Source organism: Mauremys reevesii, linkage group 3 (genome assembly GCF_016161935.1).
Source record: "Mauremys reevesii isolate NIE-2019 linkage group 3, ASM1616193v1, whole genome shotgun sequence".
NCBI lineage: Eukaryota > Metazoa > Chordata > Testudines > Geoemydidae > Mauremys > Mauremys reevesii.
This window is the reverse complement of record NC_052625.1, coordinates 84,761,353-84,787,944: the sequence shown is the minus strand read 5'-3', so window position 1 is coordinate 84,787,944 and position 26,592 is coordinate 84,761,353. Positions and strand designations below refer to the sequence as shown.

Below are 26,592 nucleotides of genomic sequence, written 5' to 3'. Positions count from 1 at the left end.
CCTGGACACAAGTTCATTTCTCATCAGCCACTCAATTATCAAATGGCAAAAGCTTTTGGTCATTGATTTGGACTGGAAGATTTGAACATTTGACCTTGAAGTGAAAGTCTCTTGAGCTATCAAGCCTCCGAAGCTGGGATATTTGCCTTAAATTAGTAAATCATCTCAACATGCACCAAAGAACAAACACATCAATCTGGGGTAATTAGCTACTGATTCACTATGAAGTCAGTTTCCAAAACCAGGTTAGCATAGCAGCCAATGAGCTAATTAAGCTACCTAGGCCAAAACACAACTTCCCGAGTAATGGGCTATTTTCTATGGTGCTGCTTGGGACTTTTGTATTTTGCAAAGAAAAAACCGTCACCATCATGTAAAAAGAATTAGAGCTTTAATGTATGTTTTTCTGTCATGGTATAACATGTTGTTAAAAATTAGACCCAAAGGAATGAATTTCCAGTGGCGGATCATTTTTGCCCACTATGTTTGGAAGTATGTTATTCAATTTTGACAAAACATCAGCTCTTTTGCACATAACAAACGCCCAAATATCTGACACATTTAAATCAGAGGATTCTTAATCAAATCATGACAATAGCAGTAGCACATATTTCAAAAATAAAGAATGCCACCAATTTGCAGTAACACAGAAGGACGGTTTAATTTCAGCATTTTATTTGTACACATGGAATACTGATAAAGCTTTGCAAAATTTAATTTGTACTCATCAATCATGAACATAGCTGGGAATTCAGCTCCCTGTTCCTGTGAGTCATCAGTAATAGACCACAAACAGGCTTCTGCTCAATCATTTACTGTTAGTGTGTGAATTTATCCTTCTAGCTCCAGTTGCAAAAACAGGAGTATTAAGAGCCTACCCTCTATGGCAGATTGAAGAATCATCAAGAAGCAACTTGGATTTCCTTAACAAATGCTTATCACATTTAAACACAGAAAGAAAATTCCAAACAGCTACAGGTCAGAGACATCAGATTCAACCATTTCCAGGAGCCAGTATTTTATCTATGCTTCTTTGACAATGTTCTCGGTAGACATGCCCAGGTTGATACTGGGCCCCCATCTTGCTCCCACAGAAGTTGATGTCAAAATTGCTGTTAACTTCAATATTGAAAGTATTGGATTCTAAATGAAATTCTGCAAGAGCAGAATGATAGTTTCAGCTATGAATCTATCTTAGATGAAGCCAGCTATTCTTGTCTACAAGAAGCAAAGTAGCTACATGTGCTGTAATTAACCCATGTGCAATTGACTCAGATAATTAACTCAGTTTGCTGGATTAACTGCTGGTGCAAAGCACATATCCAACAACCCCAATCCATTATAAACACTTTTCTGAAGATCAGGAGGAATACAATCAATATGTAGGAGGAACACACAGATTTTTTAAATTGACAGGCTTGGAGACTCAATTCTTCTCTTTAGTCATATAAAAATCACAGTGTGAGGATATACTGCCTAGACAACACGATTCAGCCCTCACTCAGAAAAACATACCCAGTATCTGTAGTTCAGTCTCCATGCCTGCTCAGTCCTTGGTGTCTTCTCTGAGATGCCCCCTACAAGTGCCACTATGATGGCACTTTAGCATATTTTGACAGCTGTCCACTAGGTTCCAGTGCAATGCAGGATACAAGGATCAAACCTGCATTTACACACACAGACTGATAGTTTACATCAAAAGACAAAATGAAACACACAACACAGCTTCCCAGCTTTAAAACTATCAGCTCATTATTACGAAAACAGACAAGAACATCTGAAGAGACAGGTACAGTAATATTTACAAGTCTATGGCAAAGCAAAATTTCTTAACATGGCTTAATTTGAGGAATCAGATTTAGTTTATGGATACATGGGAACAACTCTGGCTTTGGCAGTTTTCCCATCTGAATGCTCAAGGCTGACAGAACAACTCTTGCCATCAGTGTGTAAATGCAGAAGAACATATGGTTCCCGCTCATTTCCCTCCATTTATCTCCCATGCAAACAAAAATTAGGAGGCTTGGTATTGATACATTTCAATGTTCTTATCCAACACATGTGACTTTGGTTTTGTGCCACTGTTACACAAGCACATGGCACTTGGCAAGGGAAGAGGGAAGTCCTAATTTTTTTTAGCTTGGTGCACAAAAACCCAGAACAGCTAGATCAACAGAACAATGAATGAAAGAGTGAATGGAAACCCTTAGAGCCTCAGTCACAATGGTCCTGATATTTCTGACTTGGATGACAGCAATTCCCACTCCTGTCAAGAGACAAAAAGTTGCTGGCTGGAGCCAATGGAACGCACCTTTCACTTAATGGGAATGTACTTTCTTCCCAAGCTTAAGATCCCAGTGTGACTTCCAGCAAAGAGCTCCTTCCCAGAATTAACTGCATATTTTGGATGCAAACATTAGTCTCTCAAAAAAATGAAAGGCTAGTCCATTATATCAGTGTTTCCCAAACTTGGGATACCGCTTGTGCAGGGAAAGCCCCTGGCAGACCGGGGCGGTTTATTTACCTGCTGCGTCTGCAAGTCCAGCCGATAGCAGCCCCCATTGGCCGCCATTCACTGCTCCAGGCCAATGGGAGCTGCTGGAAGTGGCGGCCAGCACATCCCTTGGCCTGCGCTGCTTCCAGCAGCTCCCATTGCCTGGGGCGACGAACCGCAGCCAGTGGGAGCTGCTATCGGCTGGACCTGCAGATGCGGCCGGTAAACAAACCAGCCTGGCCTGCCAGGGGCTTTCCCTACACAAGTGGCGTCCCAAGTTTGGGAAACACTGCATTATATTATGGAAAAGAGTGTTCTAACTAAAAGGGTAAAGTTTCTTTTATTCATGCAGAATTTGCCTATGGGAAGAAGAAAATATTTACCTATTCATAAGCCCTTATTCATCTCATTTATGCTAAAGACCCAGTACATGACTCTGGCAGTATAAAGAGGGCTTAAAGCAGATTTAATTTAATTTATGCATAACACAGGCCATAGAATTTCACCTAGTGATTTGTGCAATGGAAGGAATTATTCTTCTCACTATGTAAGTGAGTGTTACTGAGCCCAATAACTTGCAGTTGAACTAGAACATCTATTTTTTGAAAGGTATCCGATCTGAATGGAAAGACTCCAAGCGTTGAACTTTTCCCTGGGTGAGGTTTCCCAGTGGTTAATTATCCTCACCATTAAAAAATTGGGACTTATTTCTATTTGGAATTTTTCTAACTTCAACTTCCAGCCATTGGACCTTTGCCAGCCAAATATTAAAGCAAACCATTAACTGAAAAGACTATTAACTTGTTTCATGTTGTATGGAATATGTCACTGAACAGGTATTCTGGGTATGTATCCCATCTATTCTGTATTTGCATTTCTAATGCCTACAGTTGATTATGTACACACACACACTATATATATATATAGAGAGAGAGAGTTTAGTCATCAGAAGGAATGTGGTCACAGATTCTAATTAGGTTAACAGAGAACAAAACCACACATATTTTGACAGATAAACTTGAGAGAAAAAGAAGTATGATCCTAAATAGTTATGTGTTATTACTGCACTAATACTTTTACCATGACCCAACACTGAGTAAATAACTGATTTTTCCAGTTGTTGGCAGTTCTGGAAAAAAAAAAGAAAAGAAAATAAATTCAGTTTGGGTAAAACCAAAACTGAAAACTCTGAAAAATTTCAGCAAAATCGGAAAGGTCAACAAAAATTTCTTTTTGATTCGAATGAAACATTTTGTTCAACCCGTAACATTTAGTTTTTCAGGCACTTTTATGCCATGTCTACACTACCAGTAGATTGGCTGCTGCAGTCGATGCAGTGAGTGTTGATTTAGCAGGTCTAGTAAAGATCCGCTAAATTTACGACAGAGTGCTCTCTGGTCAACTCCGGTACTCCACCAGAACAAGAAGAGTAAAGTAAGTTGACCGCAGAGCATCTCCCATTGACGCAGAGGAGTGTAGACACCGCAGTAAGTCGACCCAGGCTACGTCGACTTCAGTTACATTATTTATGTAACTGGCGTACCAGGGTTGCGTAGACAAGGCCTTAAAAATAAAAGCAAAGGCAATGAATAGTTAGATTTCCAAAATGGCTGGAGGAAGTAGTATCACCTCCTTTGTAACCCCCTTAGCCCAGTGGCTAAGCTGCTTATCTGGGATATGGGAGACCTGGTTTCAACCCTCCCCCTTTGCCTATATTCAGAAGGGATTCCAACTTGTGTCTTGCGCATTGCTGGAGGATGCCCTAACCACTGGGCTTAAAGTTAGACAGGAGCTGCCACCACCACAAACTCCTCCACCTTTTCTGGCTGAAATTATTCAGCAAATTTGTGTTTCTTTTGATAATAGTTTTGGATTAACCAAAACTTCATTTTTTTTGGTGGGAGGGGGAGGGGGGAATATACCATTGACCTGAACAATTTCACCCAGGTCTATACCATGCTGAAGATCTTCACATTCTATGTTGTAATTCCCAAAGTTCAGCTCTAGAAAAATGAAGTTTTCTAATTATTACATGAAGATACTGTTGATAGCTTACACATTAGCATCCATTGCCTGACACTCCCAGTGAAAAACAGTGAAAGTTGGTACTGCAGTTGGAAATAAAAGGCAACTTCCAGTTTGACAACTCTTCCTTTTCCATATTTTTAATCCAGTATTTAGTTACTGTATATTTTCCCACAATCTAATTTACCAGTTACCACAAAACCTGTATATTAACAACTTGATGTTGGCTATACAGTAGGGTATATTAGTATAAATCACAGCATACTATGAATTACTACAGGGATATAGAGGAGGGTCCAAATCAAAACCCCGGACCCAAACACCCCCAGACTTCAGAAAGTTTGCATGCAGATCCAAACTCTGTGGGTTGGACTTTTCCTTAATCAAATGATATTATTAAAATTCATCTTGTGTGCATAAACAATCCCAGCTGTGCAGGGAATTTCTGTGCACATTTTGGGTCTCATTCAACTCTCACATGGGTATAATTCAGGAGTAACTCCATGGAAGCAAATGGAATTACACCGGTGTAAAACAAAAACAAAAAACCTGTGAGGTTGTTTTTTATGTGATGCTTTTATTAGGGCTGGTCTACACTACGAGGGAAAATCGATCTAAGGTACGCAACTTCAGCTACGTGAATAATGTAGCTGAAGTTGAAGTATCTTATATCGAATTACCTACCGTCCTCACGGCGCAGGATCGATGTCCGCGGCTCCCCATGTCGACTCTGCTACCGCCATTCGGGTTGGTGGAGTTCCGGAGTCAACAGGAGCGTGTTCTGGGATCGATATATCGTGTCTAGATGAGACACGATATATCGATCCCCGAGAAATCAATTGCTACCCGCCGATACGGCGGGTAGTGAAGACGTACCCTTAGATTAGCATACAAATGGGGCATATGCCCATTACATAAACTCTGGGAGGAACAAAGGTTTGTGCATCTTTACAAGTAGCATCATGGCTGGTGGTTCTCTCTAGATACTCCAGTGTGTGCAAGCCTTATCAGAACAAGAGTGCCAGCCTCCTGGAAGACATTTGAACTAGAGATAGATGAACAGATAGGACAAAATACTGATCTTCACTCCACAACCTCCCCTCTAAGGAAAATAAAAAACACTTTAATCAGAACTCCAGTTGAATTCCAACTAAAGTTTTTATTTAGATTCAGAGTTTGCATAACGTATTTGGTTTTCCATTACTTTTACATGCACATCCAGTTCTGGCTAAAATGTGGCTGTTTTCATGGTATTTCTGTCCTGGCCAGAAGCAGGAAATTTTGAAAGAAAAGATTTTCTTTCAAGAGTCTATGCCTGGTTTTTCAGACTCTCTGAAATGGAACATGTATATTTTTAGATTAACATCTCACTAATCACAACTTCAGTGAATTCCCTATCCCCTCACCATCTCTTTACTTTAGACATAAAAGAGGGAAGTACAAATGATCAAGGAGGGGTCTTGATTCATCATTGTTAGTATAAGAAGTACAACTTGCAACCCCCTGATCCCAACAGGGAGTAGCTGCACCCCATGGGATTTCACTCCCAAGTTACAATAGGTGGCCTTTGCACTGTTGCCCTTTTCTGGCGTTCTCCCAGAGGGGGGACAGGAGTTTTAACTTGCACCACTGGGAATCAGCAACAACGCATCCCTGGTTGCACCAGCCAAAGACAATATAAAATGAGATGAAACAAGGGCAGAATCTGTGCACTGCAGGATACGTTACCAGGAGCTGTTCAACAATAATATTTAGTGCGTGAATTAGATTATCATCTACAAAGGGATAATAGAATAAAACCACAGGACAGGCCACTGAAACTATTTGTTCTGGAATTTTGTCCAGGAGGAATTGGAAGCCAAACAGCTACAGGAGGGCAACAAATCCAATAAAATAGGAGCCAAAGAGGTATATGGAGTTGTAGACATTTCTTCCTCGGTGAAGTATGAAAGCGTTGGGACTTGGCTTGGCAACTACAAGTCACGACTCCGCTCAAACTCGCCATTCAGACATGTTAGTCATTTTGCACAGGGCCAGGATGAGCTATCATGGACCCCCTTCCCTTAAGAATGGCAGATTTCTCTAGCTTGGACCAAGTCTAAATCTTTTGAGGAACATTCAGAATCCTATTTTTGTCAGTAAAATACATCATTAGTAAAGCCTTAGGATGGCCTCTGGTGAACCTAGCACAGCCCAGTGATAATTATCAACTCTCTCTTCCGTCTCCCAAATCCTATTTAAAAAACAATAACACCACAGGAAAGGCGAGTTCCTGGACCTCCAGTTTTTATCCTTGTTATTTTTCTGTTTCACCAGAGAAATGCCCACCTTAGAAGCAATATTGCAGTTTATGTTGAAGCAAAATAAATCTGAACATTGTACAAAAAATGAAGTTAACATACGGAACATTACCACAAAGAGGGGTTTGAGAATCAAATGGGAAAACTCCATAAATATCCCAGTGCCTCTTAAATTAGATAATTAATTTGTGGTAGTGAGATAATACAGTGCACTCCCTCAGGCCAAGAATTTCTCTTCTGTGGAAATGGCTGGGTAGAGGTCTGTTTGTAGTCATCCCATCAATACCGGGGCACTCCTAGTTAAATGTTATGTTAACTAAGTCCTGCCTGGTAGTCAGCCAGTCAGAACACTGGGGTTAAGGTACTAATGTTCCTCCCTATTTTATAATAAGAATTCATATTGGATATTCAAAACTCCAGCATCTGGCTCTAGTTTTGCCTAGTCCTAAGAAAAGCATCCCTGTATTCTCATTTTCCGTGGTCTTGCTTGTGCCTCCCCTGAAAGAGGTTGGAACACCCTGGGTTGATTGGCTTCTCGGCTTGAGAAATGGGCCCTTGGGTGAAGATCTGGTGACATGGAAGATTCAGTACAACTTTCAAACATCATAAATATGATGTTCCTACCGAGACAGAAGAGGAAAAGTACCGTATCTGCCTGTTGGTATTGTTTTTGTGTACAATGTGCATGGAAGCTTGACACAATATTGCAATTTCATATATGCAAGGGTGCAATGCTTGGAAAAGCTTTTCTGGATTGCTCTTTCAGAAATATTCGGAATGAAACATACTGTAGCAGAGAGCAGAGTTTTCATTGGACATATTTAGCAGTAAAAATGAACTGTTATTTATCATATTAATTTCAGAGTTGGCTCAGGTCACTTCACCTCACTAAGCCAACATTGGTTGGTTAAGATCATATCCAAACCAATAAGAATTCACTTATGAATCAGTAACAGAATATTTTGGGCTGGTGTATAAAAACATATCCTACTCCATGTTTTGTTTGCTTGGATCCTATTGTGGTTCAAACATTTTTTTTTTTAAAGTATAAAATCTTCTCAATTCTAAATTGAGTCCAGCTTCCTTGATAAAACTTTTGATACAAAACTGAAGTTGAGATTAAGACCTCAGATAATGTTGAGCTGTGTTCTTCATCAAGCAGTTAACACGAACAAAGACACTAATTATATACTCTCATACTGCAAATTGGTGAATAAATGCAGATTTTCCACTGTTATTTATTTTTATTAGCTAACCGGCAGTCTGATATTACAATCCAGGTGCAATCACAGATAAAAGATAAAATTATTAAGTCACTGCTGTGATGCAAGAGACAAGGAGATTAAAGTATTTGTGCAGGCCAAAAAATACATCTTTGGAGGTTTGAATTTTTTCTATCTGGAACCATGCAAAATTCTTAATCACCTTTCCATTTTCCAGGCAGGAAAATTTATCTGAGACATAGCTACTCAGAAGCAGCATGGTACCATATACAGACAACTTTAGGTGAGCTTTAGGGCTTAGAACAAATATTTCTTGAAGACACACCAAAATATACCTTCTGCCTCAACATTTCCATAACAGCTCTGCAGTAGTGTTAGTTACATCAAGTCTTGTTTTTGATTGGATGGAAATATTAACAATATTGTACCTAAATGGCTTTGACCGAAAGACTCCTGAATGCTACAGAAAGAACACAAGTGAACGCTGAACATTTCTTAAGGCTCATAAAACCCAATAACCAAATAAAACACTGAACTAGGCTAGCACCGAAAATCCTAGTCACTTACCACTCAGCAACAAATAATCCTGACAAAACACAAACTTCAATCAAGTCTTTGGCCTTATCCAGAGGGTGACAAAAACTTGTGGCTTTAGCACTCACTTAAATAATGCACAGCTCTTGTATAGCATTTTTCTATGCACAGAATTTACAAAGGTAGTCAAGTATAATGATCCTGATTTTACAGGTGAGGAAACCGAGGACCAAAGAGGTGAACTGACTTGCCCATGGGCATTTAGTGAGTTAATAGCAGAGCCAAGAAGAGAAGTCAGTTCTTTTAATGTTGACTCCAGTGCTGTGTTTTCTGGATCACAGTGGTTCCTATCAAGGGGGAAGTACATTACAAAACACCTATTATACATACAAAACTTATACACTGCTGGTCTTTTATCCTCTTTTGTGGCTCAAAAATGGAGAAGAATTGTGTGGATAAGATAGAATCTTGAATTGGGGACCAGGGGTGCTGGAACTAGGGATGTTGGGGGTGCAACAGCACCCCCAGGGTTGAAGTGGTTTCCATCATATACAGGTTTACAGCTTGGTTCAGTGGCTTTCAGCACCCCCACTACAAAATTGTTCCAACACCACTGCTGGAGATGCTCCCTGAAAGAGCCAGAGATGTCAAAAAAAAAATCAGAACACTTTTTTTTTTTAAATAAAAAATACTTTGGCATGCAGATTCACAGCAGCTTACTTCAGTCCCTGCTTCTCCCTTGGAACTCCAGTCCTACTCCCATTAAAAACATATTGTTGCAAAGAATGGAAAACCAAAGATCCTAATTTTAGTTTACAAAACATCCCTAAGCACTTTTTACAGGAAAATCTTCATGCCAATTTTGAAAGAGAAACTTTATGACTCTTGCCATTGCTCGGCTTGGCTAACAAACAGGCCTTGTCCAGCCATGGCTAACCTTTCCACAGGGAAAAACCTTTGTAGCAAGGGTCTTGTGTTTAAGACAGTAGATGGGGCTTTCGGGTGTCTTGGGTTCATTCCTCAGCACTGCCACAGACTTCTCATGCGACCTTGGATAAGGCACAGTCTCTGTATGATGAAGTTCCCCATCTGTAAAATGGGGATAATGGAACTTCCTTCCTCACAGGCAGGTTGTTATTTATTATTTGTATTGTAGTGGTTCCAGGAGCCCGAATCATGCACCAGGACCCCATTGTGCTAAGTGCTGTACAATACAGAACAAAAAAACAATCCCTGTCCAAAGAGCTGACAGTCTGGTAAATCTATTAACGTTTATGAGGCAGTCGGACTCTTTGGTAACAGTGACCATCCCAATATCTCTTACATACGTATAGTGGTTTTGGGGTGGTTTTTTTGGTTGTTGTTAAAATGCTTGGATCAAGTTTATTTTTTCACGCCCGAGTAAAAGCTAAATAATATTGTTTGCTTCTGACTGATTTTTTTAAAAGTTGGATTGATATGAAAAGTATTTAAATCTGTAACCAATTTTCAACAGATTCTTTTAATAAATGAAGTTTACTGGAAAATATCACTATAAAAATAGAGCTATGTAATAATCTGCACTTTGGCAGCTCCGTCTCTCTGAGGATCTCAAAGCATTTTCCAGATGTGAATTAAAGTAGCCCCACAATAACCCTGTGAAGATGGTGGGTATAAGCTGTAAGGCGGGCTAAGGCAGAGAGTGATTAGAACTTGGTCAATGTCTCACAGGAAGTCTGTGCAAGTGCCCATAAGAGAACACAAATCTCCTGGTTTCTAGTCCTGTGCCCTAACTCTGGACCAGTGGTTCTCAACCTATTTACCATTGTGGGCCTCATCCCATACTACCTGTATATCCCTGAGGATGTCACATGGGCTGCAGCTGTCTGCTGATTGGGCCGCAGGTTGAGAACCACTGTTCTGGACCATCTGGGGGGCCAGCATGGTTCCACTCAATTGGATAAAATAACAGAAGTGAACCTTCGCTCAAACTTCAAACAAACCCCAAACTCAACCCCTTTTGGGTGTCAACATTTGATTAACTTTTCCATACAGAGAAAGACTTTGAAATGGGTGCCCCACTTCCGTTACTCTTTTGGATCAGTACTGCAAACAAGTACTAAACATAGTAAGAATGGGTGAATTGTGCAGTGCACTTGCCAAAGAGCCTGTCTATTGGCTATATTTCCCTGTCAAATATTTGTAAACATCATTCCAAAAATATTCTATTGCTGGATATTAATCTAGACCATTCCTTAGTCTGCTGATCTCAGCAGTAAACCTGAGCTAGGATCCCAGTTGGCCAGGCGGAGCCAAAAATTGTTCACTAATTGTTTATAGTTCTGCTTGACTGGGCACATCTCCCATATGATCTCAGAGACAGAGGGAGGGGATTGAGGGATCTCTCATAACAGCTGCCTAAAGTTCCCCTTCTCCAGGCAACAGCCTGAGAGGAGTAAAGAATGCCTTAGCAGCTACCCTACTGCCCCCACAAGCTTCCTTCTCTGGATTTCAGAGGACAAGGAGTGAAGGTTAAGATCTCTAGCAAGTCTTTCAGTGATCTCCCCGTACTCTAAGGAGGTAGGGATAGCGATTAGGGATTTCAATGCTTGGCCTTTCTAACAATTACAGAACTTGTAGAAATGGGTCTGTGGCCAGCCCAGACTCCCTGATCCTTAGAGTGACTGGGGAGAGAAAATTTGGCTTGCAAGCCTCAAGTCCCCAGTCTTCAAAAAAAGATGACTAATTTCATACAGGCCCAAGGAGAGGTAGATGTTTTCATCTGGATATTATTTATAATGGAGACAGGAATTCAAGTGGCATGTGTGTGTGTATCCATGTCCAAAAATATCTTGAATGACAGAATCCTTGACTATCAGAGCTGGTTGAAGACTGTTTATTGACGATATTTTCCAAACATTGCCATTTTCCAAAATAATTTACTAGAGAAATAACTTTACTCCCCCCTCCAGTGTTCAACAATCTTTATAGATATCCCAATAAATATTTTTCTGGTACCTGACCACTTCTGTTAATTATTATCCAATCCAAATCACGAGAGTTTTATCTATTCCCTAACAAAATACTATGAGAGAGGCTGTTCTTGTGGTATTTCCAGAATGATTTGAACCAGGACGTACCAGTTGATGAACAGAGCTAGCTGGAGTATTAAAGGCCACCCTTCAACCATCTTTCTGTCCTGTGTTTGTACAGCTCCTAGTTCAATGGGATCCTGATCCATAGCGGGGGCTCCTAGATGCTAGCACAAGTCATATAATAATCAACTCCCCCACATACTATTTTTATGGCCAAGCCTCATCTGTTGTGGATCATGATGCAAAAGGAATAGAATAGGCTGCCATGTTATGTTTCTTTCGCCTTCTTTCATATCCCTAGGGAACACTAATTGAAGATTTCAAAGCAACAGGCCAGCCTATTTCTTCAAGCCTGGCAGCATGAACAGTGCAGCAGGGATAAGGAACCCATTTGAAAATGATAGAGCTGAGATTTAGAGCACAACTCAAAAACTGAGGTATGAGGCTCTGGTAAAGTGCAAGTTCAGGCTGCCGCATGTTTTTCTGTTTTGCAATGCTTAGTAGTTCTAGAAACAGAACAAGAATTTATTCCAAATACAAGATTTTGTTGTTTTGCAAAAGCATGGGCTTCAATTTCATTAGAATTAGATGGCTTTTTAATTACTTTTTCTTGGAATATAATGGTTTAAATTAATGAGGAAAAATGTTTTGTGCCACACAAAAAAGTTCCATGTAACCAAAACTTTGAAGCGAAATAAAACCTTCAGTGGTTCTGCAAAACCCCAGACATGACGAGGCTCATGCATCCCTAATTGAAAGGGGTTTATTGACCAGACTATAGAACACTTATCTTTCAAGAGTGTTATGTATATTGATCAATGTAATTTCAGTATAGATTTTCTCTTACATAAGACAATATTTCACACCCACAATATACAGTTGTAAGCTTAACCCACAATAATTTCTGTCTCTGCTGCTTTGTGTTTTCTGCATTCCAACATACTTTGTCCTGAGAGACAATGGCAGCATTAGTGGAAGAGAATACAGACTTAAGTCATCTACAATTCTATTCCGTAACCTAGCATTATGGGTGGGGGTTCAAACCTCTAATGTAATTCCCTTCTCAAGTTTCTGCCTGCATGAATCAATTGCTTTTCTTTTAAACCAATTTTTTTTTAAGAAAGCTTGATTGTAATATTGTCACATATGGGATCTTCTCTTCATCTGAGATGCCTTCTCTAGCCTTTACTTCCCCACAGGGAGAGGGCAAGCAGCCATGTTTAGTGTGGCCAGTTGCTCAATAGGTTCTGAAAGTCAGTAAACAGACACACACACAGAAATAATGAAGGATTTGTTCCCTACAATTCTGAAGCACTTTGTCCAGTCTAGTTTTATTTTTCTCATGTGATGAGACTTTCACAATTTCCACTAGTAAGTGATTCCATAGTCCAATAGAGCTCGTCAGTAGGAAATTAGGACCAAGCAGTCCCCTAAAGCTCTGTGGGAAACAAAGGCTAGCAGATACAAAGTCAGGAGAGAGAAGAAGGGTACCAGCCTAGTCTCTTCTCCCACTTTTGGAAACCATGGAAGCTCCTGTGATAAAACTCCATCTCCTCTGGGGAGTGGCACAAGTTGGTGGAGCAGGGGGCCAGATACTTTCCATATCAGCATCTCCTGCTGGCACTATGGATTTCTGATCACAGACCCAGTGGGGACACATGGCTGCTTGTTGCTAACTCTTGCTGGGCCCCCCTCTGCAATGGCTACTACAGTGTTACAGGGGACTCTGCCAATGGCAGCATAGCTCAACACTGCCAGGAGGGGCAGTAGGGGTGGGAAAGAAGGCAAAGCCGCAATAGGTGTGTGAGGAGGCCCCTTCTCCATGGATCCCAGGAAACTGCAGCACTTTGGGGTGGGAAGGGAACGGGACATTTCTCATGCCTATCTTTGGGGAGAAGGGTTTGAAACAAGATCTGGAAGGTGATCTTCAGGGTTTCCTTGGACATCCCCTGTCAGTGGATAGGGCTGTTTTTGGTCCTTTGATGATTTTCAGCTTACTGTTTCCTATATTCAGTTGCATCCTATTACTCCTAGTGGTACCCTGTTTAGGAAAATGTATGCCTATTCCTTTGTCCCAGCACAAACATTCTATGTGTAAATATTGTGTTCTGATCACTGGATTTTTAAAAAAATATATTTTAAAGTAACATTTTCAATATTTTAGAAATCATTTAAACAGACTTAGAATATCTTGATTTGGGCAAAACTTAGAAATCAAGAGTGTCAATCTTCTAGAATCATAATAGTTGGGAAATAGAGGCAGCATAAACAAATTATCCCACCTGTGAGTACATTAGTTAATGGGGTGTGTGTGTGAATCCAGCCATATTCTAAAGGACGGGTCAGGAGTCATGAAAAGATTAAGTGAGCTAGTACGAAGACAATGTGGCCTACTGTTTCTCTGTTTACTTTCACTCTGACTTCTGGCATCTGAGAAGAGACACTGTTAATGACTACAACCTGGCAAAGAAAATAAATTATGAAGAACAATATCACAAGAATGAAAGGGCACAGAATTACCAGTGATTTGGAGATTATGATTCAGTGTTCACATGACACTTCCCTTTGCGTAGGGAACTAGCAAATAATGATATATGCAAACTAGAATACTTTCCTGTCTGAAAACTGTTTTGGCTTGAGTTCCGATATCAGTGCATGATGGATTGTTTTATCCCATACAACAAAACCCATACATCCATAGAAGCTATGTGGCTGCCATGATTTCATTATCCCTAAGTATTCTACTGTAGTGACAATAATCCAAAACCAAAGTAAGAGTGCCACTGATCTAAAAATATATAAGCAAAAGCTATATATTTGCTGAAGAAATAAAAAGGTCAGAATCTCCCCACTTAGTGGTTGCTTATGCATACAAAGGACATCACTCTACTGATAAAAATTGGCCTCTTTCTTCACCACATCTATACCAGCGCTGCATTGCAACACTGTACTTAAGGTTCTGTCATGCTTTCCATCCTAATCCACAGTTTAATTTTCAGGCAGCATATCATGGCAGGCTGAAGTTTTGCTGGCATGCCAACAGTTTGGATACAGTTTGGGTTTTTTTCCAGAAAAAACGGTGTAAATCACATAAACGAATTCTTTAAGTCACACAATGGCGCAAAATAATAAAATAGATAATACCTGGAAGGAGTTCTGATCATAGAAAAACTGAATTAGACTTTCTGGCAACAAAAACTTACACTGCACAGTCAATTTGTCCAGACATTGTGCTGGCTGGTATTTTTAAATAGCAGTACTCAAAAAGGCTATTTTCACCTACTGTGTACACACAAGGCGCAGTTTTCAAATGTGGGTGACTTAATGGAATTTGGAAAGCTCTGATAAGAACATCGACACATCTAACAAACGTTTAGTGTGGATATAGGTGTTCATCACATTGTGGAACTCAGGCTCCCCCTATATTTTATAACTTATTCACTTTCAACAATATGGGTTCAATACCAGCAAACATTTCACAGCATGGGCCTGATTTTCAGATCCTGCGGCTCCCATTGACTTCACTTGAAGTGGGCACTCAGAACTTCTAAAAATCATATCCTACAAGCATAGGACAGGAGGGAGTGAAAGAACTTTCTGAAAGGATAATACATTGAGTCTAATCCTTCTCTCACTGAAGCCAATAGGAGTTTTGCTATTGATTTCAGTGGAGGCAGGACCAGATCCTAAAACTCTGCAGGTCAAAAGAACAGAACCTACTGTAACTGCAAGGACTATTAATACACTGTGAACCCAAACTTGGGACAAAATCAATAAAAGATAGTTGGGGTCTCCATTGCTTTAATAGTTCTATAGCATCTTACCATATTTCTGTATATATTCCCCCCTTCAGACTGCTTATCTAACCCACCAGAAACAAAAAGGAATCAATTCTGCCTTAAACAGAGCAATAACAAGCAGAAATAGGAGAAGAAACATGAGATTAAGTGGCACTTTTGAACCTTTTAAAATGTCCCATGTTTTCCTCCGTTGCTTGTGCCACTTTTCTTTTCCTCATTGCAAGGACTCCCCCATAGAGACTGGGAACACTGCTAATCATAGGTCAGATCCTTGCACACCCAAAACACCCCCTGAACTCAGTGAGGGTTGCCAATGAAGCTTTTGAGGGAAGAGGGACTGCAGGAAACTGGGTCTGGATTGATGAATAGTTAATTTTTGTTCCTTTCTTGAATTAGGATTGAAAAAGCAAATGTCACTAGGTTTGTTTGGGGTACAGCTGGGGTAGGCAACCTATGGCACATGTGCCGAAGGCAGCACACGAGCTGATTTTCAGTGGCACTCACACTGCCCGGGTCCTGGCCACTGGTCCGGGGGGGCTCTGCATTTTAATCTAATTTTAAATGAAGGCTCTTAAGTATTTCAAAAATCTTATTTACTTTACATACAACAACAGTTTACTTATATATTATAGACTTATAGAAAGACACTGTCTAAAAATGTTACAATGTATTGCTGGCACACAACCTTAAATTAGAGTGAATAAACGAAGACTCAGCACACCACTTCTGAAAGGTTGCTGACCCCTGGGGTACAGCTCCATGCATCTTGTCGATATGGATAAGGAAGCCAGAGCCCTGGCCATTTTTACACATTTACTGAACAGCAACATGGGAAGAAATGGATTTGCTGGCATACATACTAGCCATACATCCATCAGTATAGCATAATACAGCTCACTTAACTAAATGTCTGTTAAAGCAATAAACATTTTTTAAAATAACACACCAAAGCATAACATATCAATCAAAGCAGAGCCCTATTTAACAATCAATTTACTGTGCCGGACTCAACAAGCTGATACTGTAGTTTAGTACATTTTCAATGCCAGAGGAATGCAACAAGCCTCTCTGGAATCCCTGAACTGCAGGCACTGATGAAGTGAAGCAAAATAAGGTCCCAACTGATTGGCAACTTGGAGCTGACCTTGGGCACAGACCCAAGGCTGCTCTGCAAAACCATCTTGACTAAATGAAATCGCATACTGTAGCTGGTTTCTCAACCATCACTGACACAGCTCGCTTGGAAAAAGGGCTGATGGGTAAGTCACACCTGAAGTTACATGTAATGTAATGAGGGAAAGAGGGTCTGTGCTCAGAGGTTTAAACGGGCCCCTTTCAGCAAGGCCACATTTCAGCAAACACTAGAAAGACCAGCCATTGACAACTTATGGAGACCCCTGGAAACATTCTGTTAAAAGATGATTCTTCAGGAATAACTGTGTATTTTCTGTTTTTCTTCTCGAGATCTTAGTATGGAAACTGATTTAACACATTGCAATTTAGACTAGAAAAGCCGCATTGTGCTGCGAAAGCAATCTTTTTCACTTCCGGGGCTTCTTTGCAAGAACAATGACTGACAGGGGTGTGCTATCTCCTCAGGAATAAACAAAAGAGAAAAGCACAATGAGAACCAAGGATACTCACTGATTTGAGGGATGGGAGATAATCTACAGCATTCAGATACAAAATGGCAACCATAGGCCTGTAGCTGCTCCTCTCTCCTGCATTTAAAGGATCAGCTCTAAACCAAGCATGCTGGGAAAGGCTCTTATCAGATGGTGAAACCCCCACACTCCCTGAGAGTTGAATGGTGACTAGGCACTTAGGGAGTAGCTCCTAGGAAAAGCATTGGATTCCTACCTTTCTAAGGGCTGGTGACATCCCACATGTTAGAAAATTAGAGCCTGGTGTTTTTGAAATATTTGTGCCCTTCCGTTGTTCTCTAACAATATGTTTCTAAAATAAAATCTAGATTTTTTGAGGCATCAGCTGTTTCCTGTGTTTAGAATGTATCCCACAGGAGCACATGGTCACATTAATATTAGAAATGGGCCTAAACTGTGAGGCTTAGATCCAAATTTCCCCCAAGTTCATAGTTTAGGTTGCAGGTTTCAATTCAGGAGCCCTGGCCTGTGAAATCCACAGGACTGTTTAGATTTTGATTTCTGGTTTGCAGCGCACTCTAGTTAGTATAACAATACATGAGTAAGTGCTACCCTGTCTAGCTAATGCCAAAGCCAGGTCATATTGCTGTAATAGGATTTATGTTTCTTAAGAATTCAGCTGCTGCTTATTGCCCTTTATAAAATCATAATCATGTGCTTGCTGCATCATCATTAGTTGCTATGTAGATTATGATGATGCCGTAAACAGTGAATTATGACTTCATTTGTGGTCCTGTATGAGTGGCAGGAACAAATGATTGTCCAGGCAACACATGTTCAATTGCAAATCTATCTAATAACAGGAAATTAGAGGTCAGAATCTCAGCTGATGTAAATCGGCCTAGCTCCACTGATTACTCAATGGTCTATTTTATTAGTCACATGAGTGGTGATGGGAGTTAATGGAACTATGCTGACTTACATCAGCTGAGAATGTGTTCTAACAAGAAGAGACATACAAAAATTATTGGTCTAGGTTTTTCACTAATGCACCTGTAAATCCACATAAACTCCATTGACTTTATATTGGTGTGTGATCACAGTAGAATTTGGCATTTTACAGGTAAGTAGAATAGTTTTTACATAGAGTTTCTTTCCTATTAGCTGATTTTTTTATGTTCCACCAGAGAAGCATCTTTCTAAACAGGACCTCCTTAGAGAAGCTGTCTTATAGGTGTGGACAGAGAATAGCATTTTATTATCTACAGTAGTTAGCTCTGAGTTTTCCACCATCGTATTCATGAAGGATTAGCAGCTGTAGAGGGGTTGTTCAAGATCAGCTGTTCTATGGAAGATATGTTAAATCCAGCAATTACTTGGAGCCTGCATTTTGGAGGTTAACTGTGATAATACTGCCTTAAATCATACAGTAATGAAAATAAACAGTGGTAAAAGCAAGACAAACCAATTGTGACCCTAATTCCTGGCCCTTCAGAGTGAATTCTGAATTTAGGGTGTCCATACTGTAGACAATACATTATAAGACTATTATGGAATGCTCCCTTTCTGGCTGAGACCCATGGGAATTAGGTACCTAAATACCTTAGTGGTTGTGAGCCTGAGATGCTACCCTATGTAAAGAAACAATCTGGAGGTTGTTTGTTGTGTAGATGTGTTTTAGAACTTCATCACTTATGAGGTGAGTGATAAAATGGAGGGCTTGCCTACACTAGGAAAAGGAGTGGGTTTTAAGCATATTAGCTAAAACAGTTACGTGGTCATTATTGTCCTAGAGTAGACCGTGACCAGCTCACATTTCAAAATACCACTGTCTTCATATACACTGAAGGCTAAGTGGTGTTTAAAAACCTATTAACAAATGCATGTTAATATATATTAAAACACCACTCATTTTTCAGTCTAGACAAGCCTAGAGAGAACAGAACATGGCTAGCTTGGAGATTCACACGTATGCTTATCAAGCCTGTTGTGACTACCTCAATCCACTGCAGTCTTCAACGGCACAGAGCCCTGATTTCTATCAGTTTAGAACACACTATCCAGAGTACAAATACAGATCTCCTGTGCATGGAGTGGAGAAGTCAGAATATTCCATTCAGCATCCTACAGTAAACAGATGCAGGATAAAGAAATCACCTTCAAAACTTTACTACAGAGTGGTAAGCTTTTCTAAGGAGAACAGTAGACTTATTTCTCTCTCTGTCATGCTTGGTTCTCATGTTTTCCACCTGCAGACAAATTGCCAGCCTTTTGGTTAGGCATAATTTAATTTTATTTTACCCCTCAAAGGACAAACTCAGTTCCATATAATTGTGCACTTCCAGCTCTCTGTTTTCCCCAAAGGACAGGCTCCATCCTGCTGCTATTAAAGATAATGGGAATTTTGATGTCAGAGAGAGTAGAAACTGGTTCTGTCTAAGGCCTTGCCTGCATGAAAGGCTTACTGTGAGGTGTGCCACTATAAGCCCTAATGGGTACGTGCATAGCCTGTTGACTTTAATTAGGCTAGTGTAATTAAATCACATTAGTTAAATTGGTGCACATTTTCTTAGGGTAGATAAGGCTTGAGAAAAAGACATTATTCTCCCCTGCCTAGCTCAAATTAGAATCAGACAACAGCAGCTCCTAAACCCAAAGGTACTCATGCTTCCTAAAATAATCTCACATAACAGAGTAGAATTTTTCCAGTTACAATTTAAAACATGATGAGCCAGATCCCATGGCTAATCTTTACACTTCAGTTTACACCTTCCTGCTATTTTTCCTGCTCTGACCTACAAGATGCAGAACATCATGCAACTGCTTCCATGCCCAGGGACTATGATATTGGCCTTGACCTCTCTGCCACTTTGCACATGGGACTTTTGACAAGTGGATGCACCTAGCTGTGGACTCATTGGCCATGTACCACTTCTCCTCCACCCCAGGAGGTTCTCTACAACCCCTCCTCCACTTTACCCTAGTGAGAGTTGCTGCATAGCATGTCCTGCAGAGTATAAGGTGTGTGGAAATCTCCATGCTTGGTCTCTTTGAAGCCTGCCTTCATTGAGCAGTGGAATTGTAGTAACTCAGCTGCATCTGACTATCTTCTGGGCCTAAGAGGTGAGTTGTGGGCAGGAGGTGTCTCTATAGGAGTGAAACAGGATTCCATCACGAGTATGGAAAATCTAAGCTAAATAGAGGATATGCATGATGAGACACCGGTCACAGTTAATGAGTTTAAGAGAACTTGTCTCTCGATGGACAGTTTAATAGCATAGTCAAGTAATAACCTAATGCCTATCCTTGAGTTATTGGAAAATCTTTCTAATGGACTGACGTGCTGCTTGTGGTTGAGGAAATAAGCATCCCCACCTTCCAAAGACCAACTGTGGGACTACTGACAAGCATGGGTTACAAAACCAAACTGAGAAACAAAGCAGAGCAGGAAATGCAGATGTAGAAATTCTCAGTTTAAAATATGGTTTTGTGTATCTGCAGTTCCATAATGCTACAGTTCTAATGTTACTGAATCATAGCAGTAAAAAAAAAAAAATCACTAGGACTGTGTTGGTGTCACTAGGCATGACTCTAGGTAACTCAGGAGGGTGGAAAACCATAAGTGTCAATAAAGCCTTCCTGTAGTAGGCCTAAATGAACTAAAATCACTCCATGTCTGACCAAAGCGCTTCCATGTTTATGTTTGAACTTTAATCGACCTAACAGGCCGGCAACAAAGAATGGTTATCAGTTACAACACCTGTACCAGAAGGTAATAATGAGGCCTGCTATAATGAGGCCTGCTTGCTCTTGGTTAAGGGGCAAAATAACAGATCAATGAAATAAAACAAGATAACTGTTCACAGAAGAGTTACTAATGAGCTAAAGTGGTTGTTGCCAAGTATGACTTAACTGCTTAATGTAATTGCTACTTGCATGATGTATTTGCTATAGAAAAATAGACGGGAGGGGGAAGAAGGGGCGGGGTAAGGATGAGTAGTGTGGGGGTAATGGGAATGCTTAGCTAAAATCATGTATAAGAAGGGAAAAACGGCTTGTATCGGTGTGCAGGATTTGAGATTGCTATGTCTCCCTTGCACCTTATTTGGGCTCAAATAAACTTTGTCTGCTTCTCCACCGTGGTGTGTTTATTGGAGCGAAGCACACCGGGCAACGAACCACTGTTGCTGCTGCCTCGGGCCCTCTGTGCCGGCAACAACTGTGTACACTGGAGGAGAGCAATTTACAACTAGCATTAAGAACTTTTAACACAAGAGATAGTGAAGGAGTTCTATTGGAATAGCATGTGCTGGGGATACAAGATGGCAAATAATGGTATTTTGTCATTGCTCAGCTTTAAAAAATGCTTAAATGCAATTGTGATAAGGTCCTCTGCCCACTCCTCTTCCTGGGGCCCACTGGCTGCCCCAATAAAGCTCAGAGAGGCTTCTAGTTGTGCAGCACCTGTGGCTTTATTTACACCACGTTCTCCCACCACCAGTGATATACTATATACAGAGCTTGCAGGCCTGACAATCTCCTCTCCTGCACAGAGTCTGCCCTCAGCCTGGAGACTGACCTTCCCCTAGCCATCCCCCTTCTTCTGGCTGCCAGCCAGCCTTTATAGCCCTCAGGCCTGCAGGTGCGGCCAGTTCTAAAGGCCAGGCACCAGATTTCTCCCCAGCCCCAATCTATTTCTCCTGATTGGGGCTGGCTGAGCAGGGGCTAATTAGGTGCCTTTGCACCAGCACTCTGCTACAGCAATTTTAAGCTAAAATATCCCACTCTGACAGTTGATCTTTAATGTATTACTTGAGGTACACTAGGAGACTTAAGAGTTCTCCAGATCTAGGACCATCTTCATCATTACTCCTTTGTAGCAAATGCATACTGTAGAATATTCGTATACTTGGCAATGTTAAGTTGTAAAATACAACGTACTGGAAAGGATGAGACACTATTTCCTTGAAGATTCAGATTCAAAGGTTTTATTAAAAAAAGTTCATATTTTAAAATGGTTTTCTCATGTTGCTATTTTTTAATTTACAATCACCCTCATTTTAAGGCATCAGATCTGTTAACCTACAGCACAAACGAGAATGAATATTTTTAGCCTAACACCTATTGCTGGAACTAGGCTACTGCTCACTTCTATGCTAACATTAGCAGGACACAGGCTCTGTTAAAATCCCACCCTGCCTAGTTGTCTTTATAAGGAGAGATTAACCATAGTCACCAATCCAAAAGGATTAAACTCCTTCTCTTAATGGTCAAAAATATCTGCACTTCAATTTGACCAGTCAGAAACAACAAGTGGCCACTTAGTCACCTACATTTTTAAGAGGGGTGTTAGATTCAAAGCTGACATTCATATTGCCCACTTCAGACCCTTAATGAATAACATTCTAATACTCAGCAAAGAACCAGACTAACACGGCTACCTTTCTGATACCTGACATTCTAATACTCAGTTGCCCACTTCTAGTGACCACCGCCAATTATGCATTGCCCCTTCTGCTTAACAATCTGTCCCAATTTGTACTTAGCTCAGATGCCCTGATCTGAAGAAGAGCTCTGTGTAGCTCAAAAGCTTGTTCCTTCCACCAACAGAAGTAGGTCCAATATAAGATACTACCCTAACTATCTTTTCAGGTACATAAAACCCCAGTGGTTGGCCATATGTGCTGCTGTTATAGAAAGCTCTAAATAACAAGGACGTGCAGGGTATCAATAGTTTCCTATATCACTCGTGGCCATGTTGTTGCATGAGAAAACACACAATTTACAAATAACTGAGCAATACAGAATAAGATAAAATACATATATTGGTACATTTTCCATCAATCCCCGTGGATTATATAATATAGTATTATCTATATAATCAGTCTCTTTTCATTATCCTTTCCTAGATGTAACAAGCAGTTCCTTTTACAGGCAGAGTCCTTGCCACATGGTAAAGTTTGCATGTCTCAGGATTACTTCAGGTTAAGAAAAATGAAAAAAATCTATTGGTTATCAAAGAGAATTCCTTTCGCACCCATCCTACCATGTCTTTTTACCCTCCATATTGGCAGTGACTGTATTTTTCACATACGTTGCTATGCAACCAGTCAGTACATGGATCATAATATTTAAAGCAAGAGTTTAAGTTATGCATCATCTGTGCTCAACAAATGATAACTAGTAATAAGTTATAAACAGTTCTTATCAAACCAGCTAGTGACTCCCATGCCTCACAGGAGTCAAAGAAATGTCAAAGTACTGTATTGCAGAGATTATTGTGAAGAAGTCAGAAAAATACAGTGACACATTATCTCGCAGAGCAAATTCATGTCTTCTCAATCCCTTGCAAACTGAAATGAAGCAACAGAAAACTGTTGAACCTCTACAAATGTGGCTACTATATATTCTGAAAACATGAGCTTTTCTTGTGAAGAAACATCCTTATCCACAGAATAATCCTTATTTAAAATTATGATTTTTCACAAAATGTTAGTTGAGGCTTGTCTTTCAGTGAATCACATGATTTTATAATAACTGTTTTGGTTTCAAATCATCTTAAAGTTAGCGATAGATGATCCAACTGCCTCCAGTTACTGCCAGTAATCCGTTTAGGCCGCATTCTGGTCCCCCTGCTTGTGTCTAGTATCGCCTTCCTCCATAAGGTGTTCCAGTGAAAACAACAGCACTACTTGTAGAGTAAGGTACCACTCGAGATAAGATATACAATCTAGCACTTTGTACATAAATATGGTACCAGCTTCTGTGGTACTCTCTCACCCATTAAGACAGGCAAATGGGCAGAAATCTTAAATTAAGGCCTGATCTTATAGCCCTTCCTCAAATATTTCTATTGGGTTCATGTGAGTAAGGGACGCAGGGTTGAACCATCCTGCACTGCTACAGTAACAGCTACAGTATGTTCTGTCTAATGTCTGTGCATTCCTTTTACCCTTTTTTTCAACAGACCATAAGTAAACATCTAATATGCCTCCTATAAGCTATCTTTTCTGGCCATTGTTTGTCTTTTTGTCTTCCCTACTCTTAAATCCTTTAGCTTGCTAGCTTGGTGGAAACTGTTTAAGTGTACAACACAAATTCTCCACTGAGGTTTGGCTACCCAACAAGTTATTCAAGTGGCTTTGTCTCATGGGGTTTCTCTTCATCCTCTGCTTTTCCAGGTTACTCCAATATCCTTGAACCTATAATTTATCATAATCTCATCTAAATGCTTTGAAATAATAAAGAGTTGAAATTGAACTTTTTGGCTGAATGCCCTCCAGAATGTAACTTCATCAGTGAACACTCAATATTCCAAGAGGGTGGATTCTGTTATTCGGAGTTTAAACAGCCTAGGAGATTTTCAGTCTAGTTCAGTGTTGTGAAATTGATGTCTGCCTGCTGTAATCGGGCATATTGGCCTTACCCCTCTCAACTGGTTGGTTGTCTTGGTCTGCCTGGACTCCCATTAAGATACAACTTTCCAAAGACATCAACGTAATTTGCTCTCAACACATTTACTTTGGCAATATTCCAGGGATGGATTGTGGTGATGATGTTGGGGAAACATTGTTTTCCTGGTTTATTTCTAAACTTACAGAACATGACAAAAGACAGGGAAGCACAAGAAAAAAAATCAAGTGACAAGTCTAGAAGATTTCACATGTCATGTTCCAAATGAATTCAAAGACTCATAATAACAAAAAAGGTTTGGCAAAATCGTGCTAGAAAGACTTTAAAGGATCAGCTTTCTCCACTACCTTGAAACCAAGGCACAGAAAGTACATTAAAACATGAGCTGGAGCATGAAGAACCTGGGGAATTGGTGATGGGATAAGAAGTTACTGGCTCAAATCCAGAGCAGGTTGGAAATGACCAAAATTTAGTGTAATCTAATGGCTATTCAGTGGCCATTGCAAAATGAGTTTGGTAGTCTCAGTCCAGTTACTGTGGCCAGGATGTCCACACTGGTCTTGACTCTATTTTTTCCCTTTGTAGGCACTCTCCACAGAGAGATCAATGATTGAGGGCCTGAACCAAATCATATTATTTAATTTATTTGTACAAAGGCAGCACCTAGAGACCCCAGCTGAGATGAGGGTCCTGGTGCACTAGTTACTAAACAACCACACAGTAAGAGGTAGAGCCTTCTCCATAGGGCTAAAACACTCTCATTAGAAAATAGAGGGGAAAAGCTGGAAAAGGATGGTCTAGTTGTTAGTGTGGGACTTGGATTCAGTTCCTTGCTCTGCGTAAGTTACCTGTGTGACCATGGGAAAATCACAGTTTCTCTGGCCCAGATCCACAGGTACTTAGGTACCCAAGTCCCAGTTTTAGGCTCCATTGCAATCCATAAAACTCCCACTTGGGTGCCTAAGCTCACTAGGCAGCTAAGTATTTGCAGTAAAAGTTTCCTTTGTGCCTAAGCTTCTGTCATTGGGCACACATACAACTACCTCCCTCTAAGCACCCAGACACCTATCTTCCATCTAAGCCTCAGAGCAATCCACAAAGTGGGGGAAGATATGTGGTCCTCCACCAAACTTGCACACAAGGTCTGGACCTTGAGTGTCCCACCTCAGTGCCCAAACTATCAAGCGTCTGAGTCTTTCTTGCCCTCTCCCGGGTTCAGTGACTCTTTCATTGTTTATCCACTGTGCTAAAATCCTTTCTTTCCCCACATGTAGAGGGGGAAATTACACCCAGGTTTCCATGTCCCAGGTGACAACTCTCACTACTGGATTAAAAGATATAGCCTGGGCATCACTTCCTCCTCTGGCTCGCTTGTGTAGAGCAAGGCAGGTATCTAGCTCATTCGCCCAAGAAATGAGTTAGGTGCCCAAGCCACCAGACTCCAGAAGAGGGATTCCTGGTTGTAGGTCACTGCAGCCCAATCATCAGTGCCTATTTCCATCAGGGGAGTGGGGCTTAGTAAACACCCTTCTCATCAGCATCTCCCATTGGCTAGCTTAGGCAGTTCCTATCTAGTGTTCTGGCTTTTGTGGATCACATTCTTAGGCACATATCTCCCCATCCATTGTATAGGTAGCCTAGGTGCCTAACTGTGGCTTTGTGGCTTGCAGTGTTGTTCCTGGGACTTTCTAGGCTCCTAAAAGTTAGATATTGCTCAGCATTGTAACGTCTAAGTCCCTTTGTGGATCTGGGTCTCTACATCTCAGTTCCTAATCTGTAAAATGGGGACATAGCATTTTCCTATAGCAGGGGGGCTGTGAAGCTTGAGATGCACTCAGATGTTACAGTGGTGGGGGGCATGTGAGATTTCTAGATAGAGAAAAGAAGTATTATCATCCAAATTTTACAGATGGAGGGACTGCGGGACAGAGATTAGTTGTTGTGGCTTTGCCAAGGCCACACAGGAAGTCTGTGGCAGAGCAGGGGCTTGAATCCAAATCGCCTGATTTCCCCTTCAAAAGCCCCAGTCCATTCTTTTTCTCCTGGGAAGCCTTGTCATTGACTTCAAGGGATCAAGTGCTGGATGAGGATGGAGACCAAACTACCCTCTCATCTGTATTTTTGT

At 40.7% G+C, this 26,592-nt stretch overlaps 1 protein-coding gene and 1 long non-coding RNA gene across 3 annotated transcripts in view; one reads left to right on the top strand and one right to left on the bottom strand.

Moving 5' to 3' along the window:
• The window catches only part of SMOC2 (SPARC related modular calcium binding 2), a 168,395-nt gene that overhangs the window by 27,442 nt on the left and 114,361 nt on the right, over window positions 1-26,592 (top strand). The window lies entirely within an intron of this gene.
• On the bottom strand, window positions 807-17,158 carry LOC120401652. Its single transcript, XR_005596613.1, has 3 exons — window positions 17,095-17,158; window positions 1,516-1,663; window positions 807-1,155 (listed from the first exon to the last, which is right to left on the bottom strand). It is a non-coding gene; the product is annotated as an uncharacterized LOC120401652 (long non-coding RNA).